At 38.7% G+C, this 18,005-nt stretch overlaps 1 protein-coding gene across 20 annotated transcripts in view; it reads left to right on the top strand.

Annotated features, from left to right (window-relative positions):
- The first annotated feature begins 613 nt into the window (after nt 1-613).
- Nucleotides 614-18,005, top strand: part of ATP10D (ATPase phospholipid transporting 10D (putative)) — a 140,495-nt gene continuing 123,103 nt past the window's right edge. For 7 of the 20 annotated variants that reach the window (XM_086405893.1, XM_086405889.1, XM_086405896.1 and 4 more), the window contains exon 1: nt 1,880-2,185. The gene's annotated coding sequence lies outside the window, so the exon portion shown is untranslated. The other 13 variants (XM_086405886.1, XM_086405883.1, XM_086405888.1 and 10 more) reach the window with 10 other exon arrangements.

Here is an 18,005-nt window from a genome sequence, read left to right as displayed (position 1 = left end):
GTTCATTACATCCCTAGGACTTAGTCATCTTATAATTGAAGGTGGTACCTTTTGACCTCCTTAATCACCATACAAAGATATTACATTATTACTGACTATATTCCCTGTACTGTGCATTTCATCCCTGTGATTCATTCCATAACTAGAAGTTTGTAGCTCTTAAATTCCCTCAACCATTTCACTAAAGTATTAATTTTTAAAACTTAATTAAGTACATTTAAATCAAATGGGACACATGCTCCTTGCATTCAGTCAAATGTTACAGAAACAAAAAAAAAGCTGGTAATGTCTCCTCTTCTACGTCCCCTCATTCTTCATCCTTTTCCTCTGAGTAAACAATTTTGTGTATCTTAACATCATATTTTATGTTTATATTAAGTTCCATTTATTATAATTTTATATTTAATATACATTTTATAAATATATATGAACAAATTGTATTACAAAGTGTTTTACATTATCCTGCTACTGCCTTTTTTAACTTAAATATAATGTAGATTTTCATCTAAGACAATTTAAATCTAAGCCAGTGATTCTCAACCTTTGCTGCAGATGAGAATCACATGGAGAGCTTTAAACAAATAAAAGAGATTGCTTGAAATCCATCCCCAGAGATTCAGATTTAATTGGCTTGGGTGGGGCCTTGGCATCAAGCTCCTCAGTTGACTCTGATGTGTAACTTGTGAGGACCCGATTTAAGCAATCCAAACTGGCTGCAAATAGCAGCTGCCCGCCTGAATTGTCCTGGTATGCATCCTCTCAAGAAAGCCCTCCACTGAGATTATTTCAGCATCAGTGCTGAGGGGAGATTACGGAAAGCCCATCTTAAACTTTGTCTCCCCAGGAAGTGTGGCTATCAGATGGGAAAATTGCTTCATCTTTTATATCACTTAGAGAGAGTCTAATGACTGCACAAAGGGTTACCAGGGCCAGGAATTTCAGAGACCATGAGATTGACACTCTGCTCTACTAGGCTAGGCTTATCCCAGAACTGACAAAACTTGCCTGCAAGAAAGAGTTTCCTGAATTGGCCATCGCAGGAAGCCACACCCAGAACTTGTTTCTCCTTGTCTGGGAGAGGCACCTACTCTGTAGGTGCAGGAACTTGTTTGGCCTCTCCAGCTTGACCTTGCAAGTCTCCTAGCTCCATGGTTCTGTCCTGATGGGCTCTTCACTATTAGCGAAACGTTCGTACTATCATTTAGTTTTCTTCACTCTTGCCACATATTTAAACATTTGAGAAAATGGAAGATAAATATACAAAAAAATAGTTGTGGAGAGATTTGCCCTTCTTTATCTTTGTAGGATAAAACAATTGGTAGCCAGTGATTCAGACCAAATAGGTCTGAATTATTAATAGTCACCGCTGGTTCTGCCTTCTTTGCATGCCCTTTCCCTTCCTCAAGGCACTTCGCGGGTAAGAAGTGTTGAGAGAGTAGACGGGTTGTTGGAATTTACTTGGAAGTAAAATATTTTTTTAAAGCTGTGAATTTTAAGCTAGCAGACCATGGCAGCACAGAGCCACATCATTCTGGGTGAAGAAGGGGATAGAAGGTCAAGGAGTGAGAAAAAAGACCAAATAATTTTTCTTTTTTTTCTCAATCTCTTTTCTAGTTAACATCAATATTAAGTATTTAGATTTGACCCTTTTACCCTCCAAAAATAATTCCCAAGAATTTCAAGTTTAGGTAAATGAATGAACTGTTAAAACAGAATTTCAGGGATACAAGAATGAACCTAACACCCAAGCAGGCAGATTCTGGGTTACTGGGAGACAGCTGCATCAAGCAGACAGGAAGCTCGCACCAACAGCAGGAGCTGGGAAACCCCTCGGCGGCCAGGCCCCTCCCCTTTCACCTGACGTCATGAGAGGTGGGGCGGAGAGCGATTGGCCTTCCGCGGAAGCTCGGGCCACTCTGCATCCCCGCGGAAAGGGGAGGCGGAGCAGCGGGGGCGGGCCGCCAGGAGCAGAAGGTTGCCAGCTCGGCTCGGGCTGGGCTCGGGTTTTGGCAGCTGACTTTGAGAGCCGTCTGAGAAGTGTTTTGTTGGTTTTTTTTTCCTTCAAAGTCAAATGGCTGGCGTAGAAGCATAACCCGCCTCCTCTCTTCGGATCTGTGCTTGGTTCTTCTCTTGCATCTTGGGACTTGTGACCGTCATGCTGTGATGTGTGCCCAGAGAGGAACTGGTAAGGGTGAACCAGCGAGCCTCTTTGACGGTTTCCCTGCCTTTTCACTACTCTTTCCCTCTGTTTCTTTACTCTCTCTGTCCTCTCCCTCCCACAGTAGTGGTGTTCAAATGGGATGAAGTACCTCAAAACTGGACTTCGTAGCTTTGTTAAACTTTAAAAAGAAGAATCTTACACCATTTTCAGTCACTTGATTACAGGAGAGGGATGACTATCTTTTCTGAATGCTGGGTTTTATGAAAAGATAAGTTATGCATACACACCCTTTGTCATCTCATTGTGAAATCAAACAGTTTAAAGCAATTTTGGCTCTGTTTCAAACATAATGAATAGAATAGGGATTGAAATTTTTACCCAGTAGATAAACCACGGATTGATTCCTTAGGAAGAAAAAGGTGTTTGTGTTGGAGCTTGCTCAGAAATAGTTTTTACAGGAGCCCTACCAAAAAGCCCTCAATTTTCCATGCAAACACTGATTTTACAGAGCTTCATTGTTGTTTGGGGCACCCTTTACATTGTACAACCTGTGATTATACTTTATACAGCAGAGAGACATCTAGTTGGTTAATGAAACCTTCCATTCTGGAAGGTCAGGCTCCCTGTGCCTTCAGAAATTATGTATTTAAACTACTCATAATCATAAGGGCACGTCTACTCGGGTATTTAGAGTGTTATCTAAATAAAACCAAAGATTTTTCTTGCTTCTTTTCTCAGAAGTTCTTTTCAAGGAGAAAAACAATTCTGTAGTCTGAGGGCAAGTCTCTGACTCTAATCAACCTTGAAAGATGACCCACAAGGATAGGGCACTCCTTATCCACCAATGTTACTATATCCAAAAAGTAACTCCAGAGTAGATAAATATTTTGAAATTTGGCTAGGTCACCGTTTCTGGGAAGAGTACCATCAGAAAGATATTTGGTGGCTTGTTTAGAGCCAATGTGTAGCACATGATCATTATAACGGTAAATTCACTCAGTGCCCAGGTGTAAGCACTCACTCCAGTTAACCCCACAAGGTAATCTCTCTCCTTCTGAACTCTTCTGTCCATGATACAGATACATATTACCTACATTGGGATAGTTTATCACAAAGAGATCATGCTATATAATTTGAAAAACAACTCTCCAACATTCAAAAACTTTTAGACAGTTTTAAAAAGTAACACTGTAACTGCTAAACATTTGTTAAGTTGTATGAAAAAGATGGAGAGTCTGAGCAGTCTAAAATAGAATGTCAATACTGTTTGACTTTTGCCTAATAACTGAATATTTGTTCAATACAATTGCTTAGTGACTAAATAGAATTTGAATGGGATATCTTTTATTTTGATGTCAATAAATGGAGGAAACGTTTAGAATTTTATTATAATTTGTAATAGAACAGAGATGATACATCTATTAGACAAGTGGACTTAGAATTAACTTGAAAAATTACGAGGTAAAAAATGTCCACATATTCAAGCCGTCTCTACAGACCTTATTGTCTGATCTAGTTGAAAATAGTCTTTTTAATGAGGCAAAACCAAAGAAAGTGCTACAAACAAGATCACTTGGGGATCCTCAAAACCCAAAGCATTAGCAGCTGTGCAGGTTTCATTTTCAGCTGAAAGAGGTTTGTTGTGAGTATATTCTCTTAAAACATCATTCCCTTCCTCACTACTGTGAAAGAATTTCAAGCTGAAATTGATAGAATGAATGATCTCCCTCATGTGCCTTTAGGAAAGCGAAGCTTAAAGACTGGGAGACCAATTTCCCATAAATGCCTGATTTACAGAGGGCTTCCCTGGTGGCTCAGAGGGTAAAGAATCTGCCTGCAATGCAGGAGACCTTGGTTTGATCCCTGGGTTGGGAAGATCCCCTGGAGGAGGACATGGCAGTCCATCCAGTATTCTTGCCTGGAGAATCCCCATGGACAGAGGAGCCCGGTGGGGTACAGTCCATGGGGTCACAGACACCATGGAGCGACTAAGCACACACACACACAGAAGTCCATAAATTGGAATTTTCTTAAATGTCAAGGAGTTAATCAGAAGTTTTGCCTTTTATCAGCATTGGAAAGATTTGCTTATGATTTCCAGAGTAAAAAATAAATGACCCAAGTCGGGTTGGTGTCCAAAAAATGAGTTACATTGAGTTTCTCTTATATGATTAGTCGTATCTGCTCAGGGAATTTTCAAAGCAGGTCTCCATTTCTTTTGACTTTTTAGCAGATACTCACTGAACTGTCTCCTTGTTACATGCCCTGCCCATAAACACAGCCTATTCCAAACCCTGCCGGCTTCCCCAGTGGCTCAGTGGTAAAGCCTGCGATGCAGGAGATGTGGGTTCAATCCCTAGGTGGGGTAAATCCCCTGGAGAAGGAAATGGCAACTGACTCCAGTATTCTTGCCTGGGAAATTCCATGGACAGAGGAGCCTGGTGGGCTACATTCCATGGGGTTCCAAAGAGTCGCACACGACTTAGCTTCTAAACAACATTCCAAATCCTCAGTGAACTCACTTCTGGCTTGCTATAGTTCAAGTGTCCCAAATTGTAATTCCTCTGTTATTCCTGAGTAAACTCATTTCTTTGAGCATGCCTCTCAATTTACCTCTTTACTAAAATGGACATTTCTACTGTAGATGGATTTATTTCATTTTAGAAACCATCTTAGTCATAGAAACAGTACTTTTCACAAAGCTAATATCACAGTTAGAGTAAAAATAATGGTGGTACTAGTTTTAAGAGTGTGTCCCTATGGACTGCAGCCCATCAGGTTCCTCTGTCCATGGAATTTCCCCCCTTAATTTATTTCGCTGCTGCTGCTACTGCTAAGTCATGTCAGTCGTGTCTGACTCTGTGCGACCCCATAGACGGCAGCCCACCAGCTCCCCCGTCCCTGGGATTCTCCAGGCAAGAACACTGGAGTGGGTTGCCATTTCCTCCTCCAGTGCATGAAAGTGAAAAGTCAAAGTGAAGTCACTCAGTCAAGTCCGACTCTTCATGACCCCATAGACTGTAGCCTACCAGGCTTCTCCATCCATGGGATTTCCCAGGCAGGAGTACTGGAGTGGGTTGCCATTGCCTTCTCCGAATTTATTTCGCTAAAATCTCCTTACTCCATTTAAGGCCATTCTGAAAGAGGAAGATGAGTACAACTACAGTTCTGTTAAAAAACAAACTTACAAAATTTCAACTCTTTATGTAGGATAAATAATTTTAAAAATCTTATTATCTTGGTTATATGGAAGGTGAAAATTAGCTTTAAATTATCCAAAAATGTGAAATCTTTCTTCAGTTTAGTGAGTGAAGTCGCTCAGTAGTGTCCGATTCTTTGCAATTCTATGACCATAGCCCGCTAGGTTCCTCTGTCCATGGAATTTTCCAGGCAAGAATACTGGAGTAGGTTGCCATTTCCTTCTCCAGAGGATCTTCCTGACCCAGGGATCGAACCCAGCTCTCCCGTATTGAGGACAGATACTTTACTGTCTGAACCACCAGGGAAGCATTCTTCAGTTTATAGTACTCGTAATTTCTTAGCACTGTGTTTAAAAATTCTCATTCCTCTTACAGACTATAATAATATATAGAAAGTTCTACTAAAAATCTTAACTGTCCTTTCTTCTTTGCTAAAGTATTCCATAGAGAGGTAATCTCAGATAGTTTAATGACACATTCCAGTAATCTGTGATGTCCTTCAGCCAACAAGTTAACCTTGCCATGTTAGAAAAATGCCTGTCTTTTAAAAAATTTTTATTGAAGACTAGTTGACTTACAATATCATTAGTTTCAAGTGTGCAATATAATGATTCAGTATTTTATACATTATGCATCAAGTTATTACAATATTATTGTTTTCTCTGTGCTATGCACTATATCCCTGTGACTTATTTATTTTATAAGGTAGTTTGCACCCCTTAATCCTCTTCACCTGTTTCATCCATTTCCCCTTCCCTTCCTGCAACCACTAATTTGTTCTCTATATTTGAGTCTGTCTCCGCTTTGTTATATTTGTTGCTTTATTAAATTTCATATATAACTAAAAACATACAGTATTTCATCTTTTTTCTGACTTATTTTACTAAGAAAATTAACCTCTTAGGTCTATCCTTGTCACAAATGGCAAGATTTCACTATTTTTTTTATGGCTGAGTAATCTTCCATTGTGCATATACCACATCTTTTGTATTCATTCGTTTATTGAGGAACACTTAGGTTACTTACACATCTTGGCCATTGTAAATAATACTTCAGTGAACATTGAGGTGCATGTATCTTTAGTGTTTCAATTTGGGGGGATAAATACCTAGAAGTGGAATTGCTAAGCATGTGGTAGTGGTTGTCGTTCAGTAATGTCTGACTCTCTGTGACCCCATGGACTGCAGCATGCCAACCTTCCCTGTCCTTCACTATCTCCCGGAGTTTGCTCAAACTCATGTCGATTGAGTTGGTGATGTCATCCAACCCATCTCATCCACTGTCACCTCCTTCTCCTCCTGCCCTCAATTTTTCCCAGCATCAGAGTCTTTTCCAATAGAGTCAGCCCCTCGCATCACCAAAGTGTTGGAACTTCATCATCAGTCCTTTGAATAAATATTCAGGATTGATTTCCTTTGACTGACTGGTTTGATCTCCTTGCAGTCTAAGGGACTGCTTGCAGTCTTCTCCAACACCACAATTCAAAAGCATGAATTCTTTTGTGCTCAGGCTTCTTTATGGTTCGTCTCTCATCCATACATGACTACTGGAAAAATCAGAGCTTTGACTAGATGGACCTCTGTTGGCAAAGTTATGTCTCTGCTTTTTAGTTCTGTTTTTGAGAGGACTCTGTATTGTTTTCCAGAGTGGTAATGTCAATTTACATTTCAATTAACAGTGCACAAGCATTCCCTTTTCTATACATTCTCACCAATACTTGATGTTTCTTTTTGATGATAGCCATTTTGATAGGTGTGAGGTAATAGCTCATTGTGGTTTTGATTTGCATTTCTCTTTTGAATAGTGATGCTGAGCATCTTTTCAAATGCTTAGTCATCTGTATGTCTTCTTTGAAAAATACCTATTTAGATTCTGTGCATTTTTTAGTCAGACTGGCTTTACTTTTTGATACTGAGTTGTATGAGTTTTTTTAAAAATATATTTTGGATATTAACCCCTTACAGACGTATCCTTTACAAATACCTTCTCCCATTCAGTAAGTTGTATTTTCATTTTGTTGATTGTTTCCTTTTTTGTGAAATAGCTTTTTCATTTGATGTGGTCCCACTTATTTTTGCTTTTTGTTGCCCTTTCCTAAGGAGACATATCCATAAAAAATATTTCTAGGACTGATATAAAAGTATACTGCCTATGTTTTTTTCTAGGAGTTTTTGGTATCAGGTCTTAGCTGAAGCCTTTCACTTTTCAAGTTTATTTTTGGTTAATTTTTCATCTTTTTACATGTGATTGTCCAGTTTTCCTAACACAACTTATTGAAGAGGCTGTCTTTTCCTAATTGTATATTTATGTCTCCTTTGTCATACATGTTAAGTCGCTTTAGTTGTGTCTGACTCTTCAGAACCATTGTAGCCCACTAGTTTCCTCTGTTCATGGGATTCTCCAGGTGAGAATACTGGAGTGGGTTGCCATTTCCTCATCTAGGGGATCTTCCTTACCCAGGGATCAGACCCATGTCTCTTACATCTCCTGCATTGCCCAGCAGGTTCTTTACCACTAATGCCGCCTGGAAAGCCCCCTTTGTCATGGAGTAATCAATTGACCAGATGTGGGTGGGCTTCTTTCTGGGTTCTCTATTCTGTTCCATTAATCCATGTGTCTGTTTTTGTGTGAGTACCATACTGTTTTTAATTACTGTAGCTTTGTAGTATAGTCTGAAGTCGAGGAGCATGATGCCTCCAGTTTTGTTCTTTTTCTCAAGATTGCTTTGGCTAGTCAGGATTTTTTGTAGTTCATACATATTTTGGGATTACTTGTTCTGTGAAAAAATGCTGTGGATGAGATTGCATTGGATATGTAGATTGTTTTGGATAGTACAGTCATTTTAACAATATTCTTGTGATCCATGAGCACAATATATCATTCCATTTATTGGGGTCAACTTCAGTTTCTTTTATAAAGGTCTTATATTTTTCAGAGTAAAGGTCTTTCATTTTCTTTGGATTTATTCCTAGCTATTTTATTCTTTTTGATGCAATTGTAAATGAAATTGATAGCTCATTTTTATTGTATAAAAATGCAACAGGTTTCTGTATATTAATTTTGAATCCTAAAATTTTACTAAATTTATTTATTCTAGGTTTTTTTTTTTTGGTGGAGTTGTTAGAATTTTCTGTATCTAATATCATGTCATCTTCTAGTGACAGTTTTAATACTTCTCTCCCAGTTGTATATCTTTTATTTTTCTTTTCTGATTATAGAACCTAGGACTTCCAGTACTATGTTGAATAAAAATGGGAGTGTTGTCTTATTCCTGATTCTAGAGGGAAAACTCATAGCTTTTCACTATTGAATAGGATTAGCTGTTGGTTTGTCATAAATGGACTTTTCTATGTTGAGGTATGTTCCCCTATACTCACTTTTTTGAGAATTTTTATCATAAATATATATTTTTAATAATATCCTATTCCTTTGAATATAATTTTTTTTATCTTGGTAAAGACTTATTACTAGATATCCATCTTAATTTCCCATCATTCTTTAATTTGTACTTGAAATGCAAACCATATTGAACTACAGTGTTATGTAACATGGGGTTACAGGGTTTTCCAGCTGCCTTACCTTTATTCATATTTTCTTTTCTAAGATTTACAAATCTCATATCTGATTCTAGACATTTCCCAAGACTCAAAGTTCTGTCTCTTGGGCAGCCTACCCTACATTTGTCTTCCAGTCTCATGTCATGTATTCTCATAAGATGTTCTAGTTCCAGAAAGGAATGTACTGCATGATTACTCTAGTGTTATTTATTTATTTATTTAATTTTTGTCAAATTGAGTGTTTTGACTGGTTCTGGGCATGTTTATTCATTCTCAAAGGACCAGCACTGTGCCTATAAGACAAGGTAAAGGGAATGAACACTCAAAGGTAAGCTCCTAGAAGACAGAGATTTTTGTCTGGTTTGTTCTCTGATTAATCTCTGTCACCTGTTATAATGCCGGCATAATAGTGGAAGCTCAGCAAACATTAGTTGGAAGAATGAAGTTGAGCACTTTCAGTGTGCTGGACAAGTACTGCTACACTGATTTCATAAACCTCCTTTTAAAACAGTGAGGCTGAGTAGTATTCCATGGTGTACAGTACACATAAAAAGGAACACATGTGAGTCAGTTATAATGAGGTAGATGGATCTAGAGCCCATTATGCAGAGTGAAGTAAGTCAGAAAGAGACAAGCAAATGTATATTAACATGTATCAGTGGAATCTAGAAAAATGGTACTGATGAACCTGTTTGCAGGGCAGCAGTGGAGACGCAGCCATGAAAAACAGACTTGTGGACACAGTAGGGGAAGAGGAGAGAGGGTCGAATTGAAGGAGTAACACTGAAACATGTACTTTACCATATGTAAAATAGACAGCCAGTGGTAATTTGCTGTATGATGTAGGGAGCTCAAACCTGGTGCTCTGTGATAACCTAGAGGGGTGGGTTGGGGTGGGAGGAGGGAGGGAGGCTCAAGAGAGTGGGGACATATGTATACCTATGGCTGATTCATGTTGATATTTAGTGGAAACTAAGACGATGGTGTAAACCAATTGTCCTCCAGTTAAAAAGCAAAAAATTGTCATTTAAATGAAAAAAAAAAAAAGTATGAGGTCTGTGATTTTATTTCCATTTTACAGATGAGGGAACTGAGGCTCAGGCTAAGAGCTTGTGATACTGACTGAGAATCTGAGCATCAGTACCACTAGAACTTTTTAGAGCCTGTGTTCTTTCTACTATCTGCAAGTGCATCTGCTGTTTTGAAAAAAGCTGATTATAGTATCACTTTTAATTCAAATGTATGTGTTTTGGAGGGTGGAGAGCATCTAGTAATTATTGGAATTGACCACTTATCATGAATCCAATTTATAATTCCAGTGAACACCATCCGTTTCTTTTTAATACCATTTGTAGTTTCCATCTATTTCTTATTGCTGTGTATATACTGTATTTAATAACACTTAACTTGCAAACTTTGGGGACAATTTAAATGCAGTCATCCCTCCCTGCCCTTAGCGGCTCAGACTGTAAAGAATCTGCCTGCAATCCAGGAGACCCAGGTTTGATCTCTGAGTCGGGAAGATCCTCTGGAGAATGGAATGGCAACCCAATTCTCTTTTTTTTTTTTTTAATTTTATTTTATTTTTAAACTTTACAATATTGTATTGGTTTTGCCAAATATCAAAATGAGTCCACCACAGGTATACGTGTGTTCCCCATCCTGAACCCTCCTCCCTCCCCATACCATCCCTCTGGGTTGTCCCAGTGCACCAGCCCCAAGCATCCAGTATCATGCCTCGAACCTGGACTGGCAACCCAATTCTTATCTGGAGAATTCCATGGACGGAGGAGCCTGATGGGCTACAGTCCCTGGGATTGCAGCTGCTGTTGCTGCTGCTAAGTCGCTTCAGTTGTGTCTGACTCTGTGCGACCCCATAGACGGCAGCTCACCAGGCCCCGCCGTCCCTGGGATTCTCCAGGCAAGAACACTGGAGTGGGTTGCCATTTCCTTCTCCAATGCATGAAAATGGAAAGTGAAGGTGAAGTCACTCAGTCGTGTCCGACCCTCAGCGACCCCATGGACTGCAGCCCACCAGGCTCCTCCATCCATGGGATTTTCCAGGCAAGAGTACTGGAGTGGGGTGCCATTGCCTTCTCTGGGGATTGCAGAGTCAGACACAATTGAGCGACTAACACTTACTTACCTATCCCTGCCTATCTGTGCAGGGTTGGTTCCAGAACCCACTGTGGATATCAAAATCCACAGGTGTTCAGAACGCAGAGTTGACCCTTCATATCATCAGTTCCGTAATTCAGCGAGCCATGGTTGGTGTAGTACTGTATTTATTGAAAGCCATCAGCCTATAAGTGGACATATGCAGTTCAAACTCATGTTGTTCAAGGGTCAAGTGTATGTATGTTGAGACAGTTTAAGTAATTGACATATGTAATCTGTGCTTGTGTTACTTTGTCATGTGCTGAAGTTATTTTTATCCGTTGTGAAATTATCTATGAAATATTTACATCATATTTTAAGTGACTAAAATACTTCCAGAATTGAATCTTAAGAAAAGGTTTTAGAAATGAATTAAACCTCTCGTTCATTATACTGGAATATTCTTTTAATAATTCAACTAAAGTAATACCTGTCTTCATCATTTATCCAGTAATGCCACAAACTTAAAAATTATAGTCTTGGATGTGTTTATTTGGTTTATAATTTAATACCTCAGGTTCATGATCTGCAAGAGGCCTTTGGAAAACATTTGTTGTCTGTTTAGTTTTATGAGTATATACATTCTTTAAATGCCTAAATTCTTTCCATTTTAGCTGCAAATAACTCCACTTCCCAATTTACACTTTTTTCTTCTTATTATTCCATATTCTTTTAAGCGTTTTATTTTCTTTTGCTTTTTACAAATTTCCATGATGACTAATCCAGAAAATAATTGCCCTACTTTTTGTGTATAAAAAAGTAGTTTCACTAATTATTTAAATAATATATGCATTATTGGGGAGTAAATGAATAGTTGCATAAAAATGATACTTAATAGTAATGAGGAGGATATATACTTTAAATGAAAAATAAGTCTCTCTAAAACAGTCACAGATATAGAAAACAAACAAACTTATGGTTACCAAAGGGAAGGAGGTGGGGGGAGGGATAAATTCTGTAAATTATGGAATTAGCAGATACACACCACTCTGTATAAAATAGATACGGATTCACTGTATAGGGCAGGGAATGGTGTTCAGTATCGTGTAATAACCTATAATAGAAAAGGATTTTTAAAAAGGAACTATATATATGACTTAGTCACTTTGCTATACATCTGAAACTAACACAATATTATAAATCAACTATATTCAATAAAAAATAACTTTTTTAAAAGGTACAAGAAATAAATCTCTTCAGAGCAAATTTGGGTTGCCTAGGCTCATGGTTTTAAGTCTGGTCCCCAGAGTGAGAGCATCAGCATCACTCGAATTTATTAGAAGTGCCAGTTCATAGGCCCCACTGCAGACTGACTGAATCAAATTGGGGCGAGAGTGTGTGTGTACCAGGTGGAATCTGCTTTCACAAGCTTTCCAGTGATTCAGATCTCTGGCAGTTTGAGGACACAGGCTTAGGCTTAGAATCTTAAGATTTCTTTATTTTGTTATTTTACTTAATTTCAAAATTGTTATTTGATGTACAGTTGATTTACAATATTCATTTCATGTATCCAACATAGTGGTTCAATATTTTTATCGAGTACACTCCATTTAAAGTTGTTATAAAACGTTGGCTATATTCCCTGTGCTGTACAGTCTGCCCTTGTAGCTTTTTATTTTTTCCTTGTAGCTTTTTTATACATAGTAGTTTCTGTCTCTTAATCTCCTACCCCTGTCTTGTCCTTTTTCCTTCCCTCTCCCTATTGGTAACAACTAACTTGTTCTCTATATCTGTGAGTGTTTTTCTGTTGTTGTTTTTTTTTTTCCAACTATAATGTTTTTTTTTTTTTTAATTTTATTTTATTTTCAAACTCCACACAATTGTATTAGTTCTGCCAAACATCAAAATGAATCCATCACAGGTATACATGTGCTCCCCATCCTGAACCCTCCTCCCTCCTCCCTCCCCATACCATCCCTCTGGGTCATCCCAGTGCACTAGCTCCAAGCATCCAGTATCGTGCATTGAACCTGGACTGGCATCTCGTTTCATACATGATATTTTACATGTTTCAATGCCATTCTCCCAAATCTTCCCACCCCCTCCCTCTCCCACAGAGTCCATAAGACTGTTCCATACATCAGCGTCACTTTTGCTGTCTCGTACACAGGGTTATTGTTATCATCTTTCTAAATTCCATGTATATGCGTTAGTATACTGTATTGGTGTTTTTCCTTCTGGCTTACTTCACTCTGTATAATAGGCTCCAGTTTCATCCACCTCATTAGAACTGATTCAAATGTATTCTTTTTAATGGCTGAGTAATACTCCATTGTGTATATGTACCACAGCTTTCTTATCCATTCATCTGCTGATGGACATCTAGGTTGCTTCCATGTCCTGGCTATTATAAACAGTGCTGCGATGAACATTGGGGTACACGTGTCTCTTTCCCTTCTGGTTTCCTCAGTGTGTATGCCCAGCAGTGGGATTGCTGGATCATAAGGCAGTTCTATTTCCAGTTTTTTAAGGAATCTCCACACTGTTCTCCATAGTGGCTGTACTAGTTTGCATTCCCACCAACAGTGTAAGAGGGTTCCCTTTCCTCCACACCCTCTCCAACATTTATTATTTGTGGATTCCATGTATCAGTGATAACATACAGGATTTTCCCTGCCTGACCTAATAGCATAATAACCTGTAGGTCCACTCATGTTGTGGCAAATGACAGAATTTCACTATTTTTTATGGCTAAGTAATATTCCATTGTGAGTGTGTGTATGCATGTGTACCACATCTTTATCAGTTTATCTGTTGATGGACACTTAAGTTGGTTCTATATTTTAGCTATTATAAATTCTGCAATGAACATAGATCTTTTTGAATTAGGATTTTCATTTTCTTCAAATATATAGTCAGGAGTGGAATGGGTGGATCATATGCTAGTTTTTTGAGGAACCTCCTATACTGTTCTCCACTGGGCTGCTGCACAAATTTACATTCCCACTGAGAGTGTACCAGGATTCCCTTTTCTCCACATCCTCATCAACATTTGTTACTTGTAAACTTTTTGGCGATAGCCATTCTGACAGGTGTAAGGTGATACCTCATTTTAATTTATATTTCTCTGATTAGTGGTGATGAGTGTGTTTTCATGTGCTTGTTGACCATCTTTGTCTTCCTTGGATTTCAAAAATCAGGTGGAATTGACCAAGTAGAGTCACACCAAAGCACCCTACTCAATCATTCAACAATGATTTTTCCACACTTTTTTCATTGCTTGACTCTTATCCTCTTAAAAATCAAATTCTTTTTTGATGATTACTCATTCCCTGGATTCATAGTGTACCACAGTGAACCTGACTGGACATTAATTTATTTTAAAAAATACTCATTGAGTACTTGCTATGTGCTGGGCATTGTCCAGTTACCGGTTAAAGCAGTGTACCAGATGATCTCATAGAGGAAATAGACATGAAAATAATAATTATAGCTCATTCCTCTTTCTTTTGGATAATCTATTAAAGCTTATCTTTAGGATCACAATACAGTGTGTTTATTATGTTTTACACACACAAAAATACACACTTCATCACATAGAGCTGAAGGTTGCAGTCTTTGTATGAATGAATAAAGATAACACACTAGGAAATTTGTGTTCTTATGCCAGTTTAAAAAGATACTTTGTAGTTTTCAAAATGAGCACTTATCTGGGGTTTAGCTCTACTTACTTATCTATTGGTTAGTGTTTTAATGCTCTCAGTATTTGTTGTTCTGAAGCCTGGCCATAAACATGTCAAAGTTTGTCCCAAGGCAATTGATCTCTGAAGTATTTCAGGCAATGAGGTGAATCTCATGAACTTCTTGCAGGATCCCTCTCCTGAACTGTGTGGTCTTTGAAGACAAGAACCACAGAGTTTACACATAACTTTTAATCATTTTGGTTGTAATGCCTGGACAGTACTTTGCTGACATATGGTAGCCTTTCAGTAGCTATTTATTAAACAAATGTAAGGAAAAGCAATCTCTGAACAGTGAGAATAGTTTTCACTAAAATAAGTCTTCTGTTTCTGTAGGTCTTCTGCTTCCTGAAGACCACTGAGGTGGTTAATTCAGTTTATTTGTTCTAAAGTAGTTGGGAATATGAGTTCAAATTTCATAAAGGCAGATATTTGGTCAGTAAAGTGAGACACAAACCTATGAAAATAGTCATGAACATTCAAAACAAGGTCTTCAACTGCTGGTTGAAAACCTACAGATATGCCTCTGAAGACCCTGAAGGCATCACTATATAGAGTACTTTACAATAATTGGTGCTTTGAGCATTTTGGTGATGAATTCTCAGAAAGAAAAACTTATTCAAAATGTTGTATAAAATGTAGGAAAATTGAGAACACACAATCATTTCTATCATGAAGTTATTTTGGTATTTAAGGGATAAACTTTAAACCTCTTGAAAAAAAATAGGGTACTCAGAAGAACTTCCTTCCTGAGAGTTTTAGAACAATGAAATTCAAATACCTCAGCTATTTTTAAAAATAGGTTCTATTTCCCCTTTTATGTCTTTTTTGTTGCAGAGTCTTATTAGCAGCCATTTTAGGCTTACCTGCTAAAGATCTTCATTCAAAGTATAATAATTTTAGCATATATAATAAAAGCTATAATATCATGAGATAACTAAGCTTATATTACTTCTAGAGTTGGTATGTGTAAGATTGTTAGAGGTATTCTGGTTGTTACTGCATATAAGAGAGGTGTTATTTTAGTCATTCATTCCTATGTCTATTCCACAAATATGTGTTGGAAGTCTGCTCTGGGTCTGATACTGTTCTAAGCGTAGGTTACATCAGTGGACAAAGGAGATAGAAATTTCTACTCTGGAAGGGGAGACAAGAACTATAATACAAAAAAAAATTATAGATTGTTAGAAAATGACTTAAGTTTATGAAAAATAAGAAAGGGAAAAAGAATGAATTGCTGAGACAAGGCTGTGTTAGGAGTGGAATGAAGGAGGGGCAGAGGAATAGATTGGAGAGGACATTGGGAGGTAGGTGTGTGTGGCCTTGGTGGCTTTTATTATAATTAACGTGGTAGCCTTTCAGTTCAGTTCAGTCGCTCAGTCGTGTCTGAGTCTTTGCGACCCCATGAACCACAGCACGCCAGGCTTCCCTGTCCATCACCAACTCCCAGAGTTTACCCAAACTCATGTCCATTGAGTCGGTGATGCCATCCAACCATCTCATCCTCTGTCGTCCCCTTCTCCTCCTGTCCTCAGTCTTTCCCAGCATCAGGGTGTTTTCCAATGAGTCAGCTGTTCACATCAGGTGGCCAAAGTATTGGAGTTTCAGCTTCAACATCAGTCTTTCCAGTGAATATTCAGGAGTGATTTCCTTCAGGATGGACTGGTTGGATCTCCTTGCAGTCCAAGGGACTCTCAAGAGTCTTCTCCAACACCACAGTTCAAAAGCATCAGTTCTTCAGCGCTCAGCTTTCTTTGTAGTCCAACTCTCACATCCATACATGACCACTGGAAAAACCGTAGCCTTGACTAGATGGACCTTTGTTGGCAGAGTAATGTCTCTGCTTTTTAATATGCTATCTAGGTTGGTCATAACTTTGCTTCCAAGGAATAAGAGTCCCCTTTAGAGAATTTTAAATTGTGGAAGGAATTTGAGGTTCCAAATGAAGTGTTAACAGGGCAAGTTAGAGTGTTGGACTCAGATGATAGTGGTGGAGTGATGCCAAGTGGTGAGAATCCAGAAATACTTGGAAGGTGATGGTGGTGGTGCTCAGTCATGTCCAACTCTTTGCGGCCCCATGGACTATAGCCTGCCAGATTTCTCTGTCCATGGAATTTCCCAGACAAGAATACTGGAATGGGTTGCCATTTCCTACTCCAGGGGATCTTCCCAACCTAGGGATTGAACCCACGTTTCTTGCATCTCCTCCATTGGCGGACAGATTCTTTACCACTGAGCCATCCTGGAAGCCCCATATTTGGAAGGTAGAGTCAACAAAATCTACTGACTATGTGGGTTGTGAGACACAGGACCCTGGATGATCCAGAGGCCTTTGGGCTCAGGGTCCTAGAAGGATGGAGCTGCATTCAACTGACAAAACTAATCTGTGGAATAAGCAGGTTTTGGTGGGGGTGGTATCAGGAGTTCCATTTTGCACATGTTACCATTTGACGATGAGCCCAAATGGAGATGCGCTGACTAGTTGGCAATCAGAAGTACATATCTGGAAATTAAGAAGAGATCCAGTCTGTGCTGGAGGGTAGTTATGTGGTGGGGAATCTGTAGAAGTTCTCTTCTGAGGGCTTTGACTTTCCCAGTAAAATAGAAATATGGTCTTCAGCAGAGAGGGAGTTGTTGGAAATTAGAGAAGAAAGTCTGAAACAGTTGTCTGTAAAAGTGGGAAAGTGAAGAGACTAGAAATGCTGTATGATTGCAGTTGGCATGTCTGGTCAACTAGTAGTTCACGGTCAAGAATTTAAAGTAACACTAAGCCTGCTTATTTGCCACCATATCTTTACACAAGTTCTTACTTATTTTTAGTCCCCTGGCATGTTTATGAGAATATTGCTGCTATCACAAAGGCAAAACATAAAAAAATAAGGTGACACTCTTCAGGGACCTTGTGTATTTCTCTTAGCCACTTTCAACTTTTCAGTATTGGAACAGTATGTAGAGATTCAGATCAAACTGATTTGAGTTGGCCAGGAAGTTCATTTGGGTTTTCTGTAAGCTGTAACTAGAGTAAGGGTTTGGCCAAGAAGAAGTGAAAGAGGAGCTGAGAGGCTGAGAGAATATACAAAGAATGAGAGCAGTGTTGACCACAACATTCAGACTAAGTAGGGAAGTGTAGCCACGCAAGAATGAAAGGCAGTGAGAAGGTGGCGGGGGGTGGGGGGGAGCAGCTGCTTGGAGGTCCCTGTGGGGTCAGAGAATATGGAAGGCAGAATAAAAATGAATCATTTATTTTAAA

Source organism: Bos grunniens, chromosome 6 (genome assembly GCF_055505025.1).
Source record: "Bos grunniens cultivar Pamir isolate PY7600 chromosome 6, Bosgru_T2T1.0, whole genome shotgun sequence".
Classification (NCBI taxonomy): domain Eukaryota; kingdom Metazoa; phylum Chordata; class Mammalia; order Artiodactyla; family Bovidae; genus Bos; species Bos grunniens.
This window is presented reverse-complemented; position numbering and strand designations above follow the sequence as displayed.